This window comes from Pteronotus mesoamericanus, unplaced genomic scaffold (assembly GCF_021234165.1).
Source record: "Pteronotus mesoamericanus isolate MK-2021 breed Mesoamerican mustached bat unplaced genomic scaffold, CSHL_Meso_final scaffold_36, whole genome shotgun sequence".
In the NCBI taxonomy this organism is placed as follows: domain Eukaryota; kingdom Metazoa; phylum Chordata; class Mammalia; order Chiroptera; family Mormoopidae; genus Pteronotus; species Pteronotus mesoamericanus.
The window spans coordinates 22,688,938-22,696,997 of record NW_026555313.1 but is presented as its reverse complement, the minus strand read 5'-3'; positions in this window follow the sequence as shown (position 1 = coordinate 22,696,997).

Genomic DNA, 8,060 nt, shown 5'->3' with positions numbered 1-8,060 from the left:
CCCTCAATGTTTTGCATTGGGCTTGTACCTGGTAAAGACCTGGTAAGTGACTACTGCATGGAACTGAACTCTGGTCTCTGCACTGTAGTACGTTTCCAGCTATTTTCCTCCACCATCACCAGGGCATGGATAGGCGTCAATTTCCAGAATAGAGATGAGAATGAATTGGGCCATTCTGCCTTGTTATGGCTACTAAGTCAGGTGATAATACCAGCAGTAATCTACACACAAATGGCATATAACAGTTTACAAAGTCCTTTGTCTAAGTCAAATTTAAGGGTTAATAAGATTGATACTGATTGTCTGATAACCAGTATGTGTAGCACTGAATAATTAAGCACTTTTTAAAAATCCTCATCCAAAGATATATTTATTGATTTGAGAGAGAGAGCAAGAGAGACATTAATCAATCGCCTCCTGTACATGTCCCGACTGGGATCGAACCCTCAACCTTAGGTATGTGACCTGACTGGGGACCGAACTCACAACATTTTGATGTAGGGGACAACACTCCAACTGAGCCACTCAGTCAGGGCAATATTTAAATATTATATTAAACAAATATTTGTTGAGTGCCTGTGTTGTATCAGGCATTGCTCTAGGAATTGTGGATCCAGAGAGATGAGAAATAATTGCAGCAGGATGAGAGACGTGTACACGCAAGACAGGTGAGGTCCTGCCCTTACCTCAGGTAGGGAAGGGATTGGGGGTGAAGGGGAGTAGCAGGGGAATGACAAGTCATGCATGGATAAACAAGAAAAGATCAGAGAGTGATGGGTGCTATGCTGAGAGGAAAGCAGGTTATAGGAGACAGTGGCTGGATGGTTAGAGTGGGAGGTCTAGGACAGGGGCTAGGATGGTTAGGGTGGGCCTCTGGGCTGAGGCTTGAATGACATGAAGTAGCCCGTTAGGCAGGGAGGCAGCTGTAAGCTTGGTGTTGGAGGAGCAGAATAGAGATCCACATGGCTGGATAAAGTGAGGATAAGAGGAGGGAGAAAGAGACTGGTCGTGGAAAGATCCAGCATGTGAGTAGATAAAGGCAATAGGCTTTGCCAGTGGATTGGATGTTCTTGGGTTTTCAGTGAGCAGGTAAGAGGTTATTTGCTGAAATGCGGAAGGCTACAAGAAGGGCTGGCTGAGGGGGTATCACGGACATCCATTTAGTGGCCCTTCCCCTGTCAACTCATTCATTCTCACTGAGTCTTCCCCATGGTTGCATTGGTTGAAGTAGGGAGGGCAAGTCCCCTTTGTTTATTACTAATTCAGCAAATATGGACTGTATGCCTTTGATGGACCTGGAATATGCTAGAAGCTGAGACACAGAGGAACAAAGGATGCTTACAATTTACATTTTCTGGGGCCTTGAATTCCTTATCTTTGAACTGAGGTGGGCTCAGTACTTCTTTAATTAATACGTTTTCAACTGCTCTCCACTGAATAGTGGTTACACAGAAGAATGTCATACCTTTTTGGAAACAAAGGAGAAAAGAAAGAAGAGAAAAGGAGAAGGAAAGAGAAAATAATAAACTAAACCAAAACTGCAGGCTAGAATTAGAGGGACTATGGCTATCTTGATAGTTGCTGTATCCCTGGGGTCTCCTACAATGCTTGGCACATAGTGGGTATTTAATAAATATTTGTTGAATGAAAGAATTAAGGAAAATATCTCAGTTTCAGGATTCAGTCCCAGGCCAGCCTGGAAGACACTGACTATGGTATATTCAACCAATGGAATATTATGCAGCAGTCAAAACAATTAGAGTATGGTGCCACAAAATAATGTAGACGGGACTAGCAATTCAATCTTGGAGGATAAAGTAAGTCCCAGAAGATTACATAAAACACAGAATCTTTTCCATAAAGAAGCAAGGAAATGATGAACAAGGGGTTCAGGATGGTGCTGATTTTGGGAGGGCTTTCTAGCACTATTCCCTGGCCTATTACAAATACATAATCAAGACTTGTCAAGATGTGCCAACAAAAGAGACTAGCTCACCTACCTAAGCAGAAGGATCTCATGATTAGATGTGGGTTATTGTTAAGTCCTAGCTTTGGTTTTGGATGCTGGGTTTATGGAGGCTTATCACATTGTTAAAACCTCTAACTAGCTGGTGAGTTACAAGAGGATCCTGTATGAACCAATAGTGAAAAATCAAGGATTATGACCCATTCAGCGCCATGCACCTGCCGATCAAAGAGAAGATAAAAAAGCAGCTGCCTGGCTACACTGAGGATTGAAGGAGTCCAACTGCTGTCCTGCTTCTGCTCTGCTTCTTCTGCTGCCTGACTTCTTTCATTCAGTGGCCCACTCTTTGGCTTTTCTTGAAGCCTCTCTGGGAAACATTTCTGACACAGGGATCAGAGATAATGAGTTGCTGAATTTCTGGGAAGGGGAGTTGCTTCAGGTCATGGGTACTGGGGAAGACAGGCAGGGAAGTATGGGTACATTTATCCCCAGCTTGATTCAGACCCTGGCCACCCCCGTGGTGGCCAGGCCCAGCACTGACCATGGGAAGGCATCAGCCTTTTCCTTTGTGTTGGGGCTGCTGGCTGGGTCAGACCTGTCTGCTCTATTGATTCAGTCTGGGCAGAGTCCTGACTCACAGATCCAGCCCAAACAGCGTTTGACTTAGGGCACATCTGGGAATGAAGCTCTTGCTGTCTGAAATACTGAGGGGCAGCAATGCCTGGACCCCTAGAGCCCAGGAGGGCCTGAGCTAGAGGAGATGGGCAGTAGGCCGGGAGGTGAAAGTGGGCAGGTGGGAGGATGCCTGGAAAGCACCTGCTGATTGCCTGGTCAGAGAGTCATCTTTCCCTGCCTCTCAGTTGTTTACTGGTGGCAGAACATTAATCCAACACCCAAATGTGGAGGCAGAACAATTAATTACTGCAGCTGGGGATTGTTATATGGCTTACAATATATTTCATAAATGCTATTACAGCTAATTCTCAGAACAACCCTGGGAAATTATCCCCAGTTTACAGGAGAGAAAACCACTATGGCCTCAGAGCAAGTAAGTAATGGACCCATCTCCTGGGGCCAGGCTTTTGGACCCAGTGGACAGTTGTTTTCATATCCCCACAGTTTCATATCCCTATAGGACCCTATTTGGGTAAGTGACACTAGCTGGTGCTGGGTCTTTTGATTCCTTACTCCTCTGCAAAGAAGTCTAGTTGCATATTAATAGCATGCCATCAGCATGCAGAGATTACACCAGTTTCTTCCCAGCCCTTCCTCAGTCTGAAGGCAAATCCACCTCTGCTTGGTTTCTGGCTCTGCTGAGACCTTCCAGAACAGGGGTAAGATCACCCTCCCAGAGTGTATGGGGAAAGGGCCTACTGCAGTGCTTGGTACCAAGCAGGGTCTTTACTCATACCAGCACTCCTTCTTTCTCCTCTTCCATTAGGTTTGCACGTCTCTCACCTGCTTCTCCTTTTTGTTTACCAATTATGCTGAGGTCCTGGTACTTTAGATCCCAGAGAAACTCCTGGCTAGGCTTAGCTCTGCTGCAACCTTCCAGCTCAGGGATGATGAATCCAAACACATGGAGTGAGGGAAGTGCTTATGTTTAAATGGGGGTGAGGACTATGTGTGCTGCTGACCCATCCTGGGGAATGTGGTTTATCATCTTGCCTAGTCTTCTGACTTGTGTGGCTTTGGCATGGCCCTCAACCTCTCTGAACCTCAAGATCCCTTAGGGTAATGGGGAACTCTCTTTCAGGTTTGGTGAAGCAGATAAAAAAATTAAAAAACGGCAAGGTGAAATAGTGTGCTCCACTATGCTAATAAAGTGATGAAGAAGAGGTGGTAGTTCACAGAGGCTAAAGGAACAGAGAGCCCAGCCAGCTGCTTTGTCTACTTTCTTGCCAAGCAGCCCAAGCAGCCTGTTCCCAGGGCCTTATTTCTCTCTTCCTCTCTGTAAGGCTGCTACTGCATTTCCTTGTTCTGGAAGGAAGTTAGTAGGGGATAGAGCTGGGATGATTGGGGTAGGGTGTAGGAGAAGACTTGTTCAGTCTGTGGCAGATTCAGGTTCCTGTGGGGGCTAAAGCCCTAGCTTCCCATGGTCTCCCAGGGAAAACCTAGAGCCAGGGATGTTGTTGTTGCTGGGTGATGAAATAAACAGTCCCTTTGTGGCTCTGGCAGGTGGCAGCTAGGTTGCCAAGGCCAGTGACACAGCTCGGGGGAAACCCAGGGGAGGGAGGTAGAGAAGGATCTGGGTGAGCCAGGAGACCCAGAGGCTGCTCCCGGTCAGCTGGCAGAGTAGAGTTTGGCCACTGGCCACCTCTGGCTCAGCTGTTCAGGGGACTGTCCTGAGGAGGCCTCACACTGCTCTCTGATCCCTGAACCTGCATCCTACCCTCAACCTGACAGCAGGCAGCTGTGTCCTCACCACCTGCAGCTGGGATAGGGCAATTTGATACCTTTGCTCGGCTGGAGCAATAACCTCTCTCTTGGGTGCCTCAACCATGACAGGTAAGGAGATGAGAGGGGACATGTGGGCTGGGCAATCAGGTGTCAGGAGAGGAGGGCATGAGTTTCCTGAGGTGAGCCTGGCTGTGATGCAGCAACCTTCATCCTAGATTTCAGGTATCTTCTGAATTGTTTCTGGGTCTCTAGACAGATCCCCCCATCCCGCCTGTGCCATGTGCAGGTGGGCATCCAGGTCCTCCTGTGCAGGACCTCAGGAAATGTCTCTCTCACTCTGTGTGATATTTAGGTGTCCTACAGCAGCACATCTTCCTTAAAGACTAACCTCAGTCTCGGCTGCTACCTTAGGAATCATTGTGACTTGTTCTAAGCCACATAGGTGCTGACCTGTTGGCAATTTGAGCTGAATACCTTGGCCTCCATCCCAGAACATAGTGGCTCAGGGTAGGGACTTGGGCAGAGAGGAGGTGTCAGGTAGCTCACTGTTATCCTGGTGCCAGCCTGCTGCCCAAGATGCCTTCATTTAAGAATCGGCATTTGTGTTTCATCATGGCTCTTAACTCCAGGTAGGGCCAGGAGAGGGAGGAAAATGAGACACAGGCACAGAGCCACCATTCCATCTGTCACTAAGTCACATGTTAAAACAGTGTGGAGGGCAGGAGTGAGGGACATGCCTGTTGGGTTGAGTGGAACTACAAGAAGACCTGGTTCCTCAGTGGAGGCCCTTGACACCAGGTGGTGCTGCTGTTAGCTGTAGCTCTTATAAATCCCTCTGACGCCCTTCTCTTGGTCCCAGGAAGGCAGCCTATTCTCTTCAGCCTGAGTTCCCAACAATTCTACTTCGCTCGGCTCCTTTCTGTCCCAGGGTGGTAGCTCAATCTGTCTTCCCTGCCCAGGAGAGTCAGAAGGGAAGGAAGGTGCTCCACCTTTGCACACTTGAGGGCAATGCTCAGGCAGTGGCTGAAGGGAACATGTAAGAGCCATCAGGAGTCAGGACACTGAGACTGCCAGGGTCTCTCAGGGGTTTGCATTTAGGAAGGTGGTCTTCCCTCGGGTGGTCTTTGGAGTGAGGGTGGTCTCAGTTGCTCCTCAGCTCTGAGTCAGGAGCACTGACTGCAAACCAGCCATGTGCTCCTGGGCAAGTTACTTGGTTTTTCTGAGTCTCAGTTTCCTCATCCTGTAAAATGAGAATACAGTTTGCTTCACAGGGTTGTTGGTGAGGATTAGCTGAGAAGATGCATGGGGTGCGCCTGGCTTGGTGCTTGACACATGGGGTTTAGCATGTGAAAAGCAGTCCCCTCAGGGGCAGTTACCCTGGAGGCTTGGGGAGTGAAACTCCACACAGCCTTGGAGAAGGGTGTGCCTGCATGTCTGTGCAAGGGCAGGACTGAGCATTCTCACTTGTTCTGGCTGCTCTCAGAGCACCAGCCTCTGGGGCACAGTTTGACAGCTGCAGCAGAGCTGCCATCTCCTGTCAAGGTCTGTGGCGACTCTGGGGTTCTCGTGTGAACGGAATGCTCATCCTCCAAATAGTGCTTCAGTGGTGTTCCAGTGACTTCTCTGCATCTATCGCTTTGCAATTGCATAATCTGAAGCTCCTTTACCACTTTCTTGTCACTCACATACTCTGTGAGCACCTTGTCAATGTTTCCTTGCTGGGCTGCCATCTGCCATGGGAGGCTGGTTTACAGTGGATGGAGCACAGTCCTCAGGCAAATTACTTAACCACTGGGAGCCTCAATTTCATGAGGAAGAAAAAAAATTTGATAAGCCTTCCTCTAAATGAGATCAATGTGCTCATTGCTTGGTATATACACAGTATGAATACAATAAATGTTAGTAACAATAATGAAAATTAAAAAAATAATACTTTATTCATTCAACCAGGCACTGTTCTAGGGGCTGAATATACAACAGTGAACAAAAGCAGCAAAGTCTTTGTGCCCATGGAGCATATATTCTATTATTTTTATTAATAATTAATAATGATATTAATACAGAACATAGCAAGTGCTTGGCATACTAGATACTAAAAAAAGTCATTAATTATTAATGGGAAAGAGCCTAATAGAGTGTCTAGCATGTATGTAATAGGAGCTGAACAAATGGTGCTATTTTTATGGTTTCACTAGGCCCAAGGGCCTGATTTCAAGAGGGGAATTGATGGGCTAGAGTGGACTGGGGGAGAGTGACACCCAGGCAGTGAGGGGACCTGAAGTGATGTCATGTGACCTTTATTCACCTCTTCATGAACAAAGAATGGAGGATGCAGTCCAGAGAAGTGAAGATCTACATTAGCATACATGTAGTACTTTAGAATGAGAAGGGCCACCCTGACCAGTGTGGCTCAGTGGCCTGGGCATCATCCTGCAAAGTGGAAGATCGCAGGTTTGATTCCCGTTCAGGACACATGCCTGGGTTGCAGGTTCAGTTCCTGATTAGTGTGTACAAGAGGCAACCAATTGATGTTTTTCTCTCATATTGTTGTTTCTCGCCCTCTCTTCCCCTCTCTCTAAAAGTAAATGAAATTAAAAAAAAAAATGAAATGAGAAAGGCTATCTCAAGAAAGAGACAAAGATGATGCTGGGGATTAATGGGGGAGGTAACAGAGGGACTGCTTTTTCTTGGCACAGGGAAAATTATTTTAAGCAACAGAAGGTATGTGAGCAGAAGCTGGATGGTGAAGGAGATTTCCACCGACAAAGGCAAGGCCACACAAGGGCTCCACAGCCCGCCAGGGTGGGAGGAGGGGCAGAGGCTGCTGCAAAGGGAGGGAGGCAGGGCAGGAGTGGGTAGGGATCACAGTCCTTTTAAATACTGCAATTCTTGTTTTTTCTATTTTCCACATGTTGGTTCTACATTAGACGCCTGTGGGACAAAGGCCTCTGAGGCTGAAACAAATATAGGGAAACCACTTATATAAAAGACCCCAGAGGTCTTTTTCTAGGGCTTGTGACTCTGAAGGGCTTGCTTTAGCCTGGAACTTCTGTTGAATCCTCCCACAGATAAGACTCCTTTCAAGCCTGGTTTGCTTACAATGTTCTCTCTTTAAATAAGTTTCTATCCTTAATGATCTCTTGGTAGCTTGGTTTCTTTTTCCTAAGCAACACTGGGTGGGAACGTTTATCTCTATCTTCATAACTGTCTGTGTTTTCTTTGTCTAAGAGGGTTTTTTCTTTCTTTCTTTTCTTTTCTTTTTTTTTTTTTAAGTCTCTTTAGTGACCATTGGTATATTAGCGAGGGATGCAGTGTCCTTGCAAAAACATGGCCTTTCCTCCGCTTGGCTGTGCCTGCTGATGCAGTATTCACTCAATGAACATTTTATTATAAAATCCATCAGCTTATGGGTAAGGAAGTGAGGACTCCTGTTTCTGCAGTTTCTAGTTCTATTTCAAATTTAAGTTCTAGTGTCAGTTCAGGTCTCATAGTTACACATCTTGGAGGAGAAGGAGGGCATAATGGAAAAGCAGGGCACTTGACATTGAAGTCCTAGAGCTCAGCCCTGACTCTTGGTGGAGTGACCCTTTTCAAGTCACGTAAGCTCTTTGAGCATCCATTTCCTCATCTGTAGAATGAGGATCACAATGTCTCACAGAGTTGATGTAAGACTGGATGATTCTGGAAGTGAATG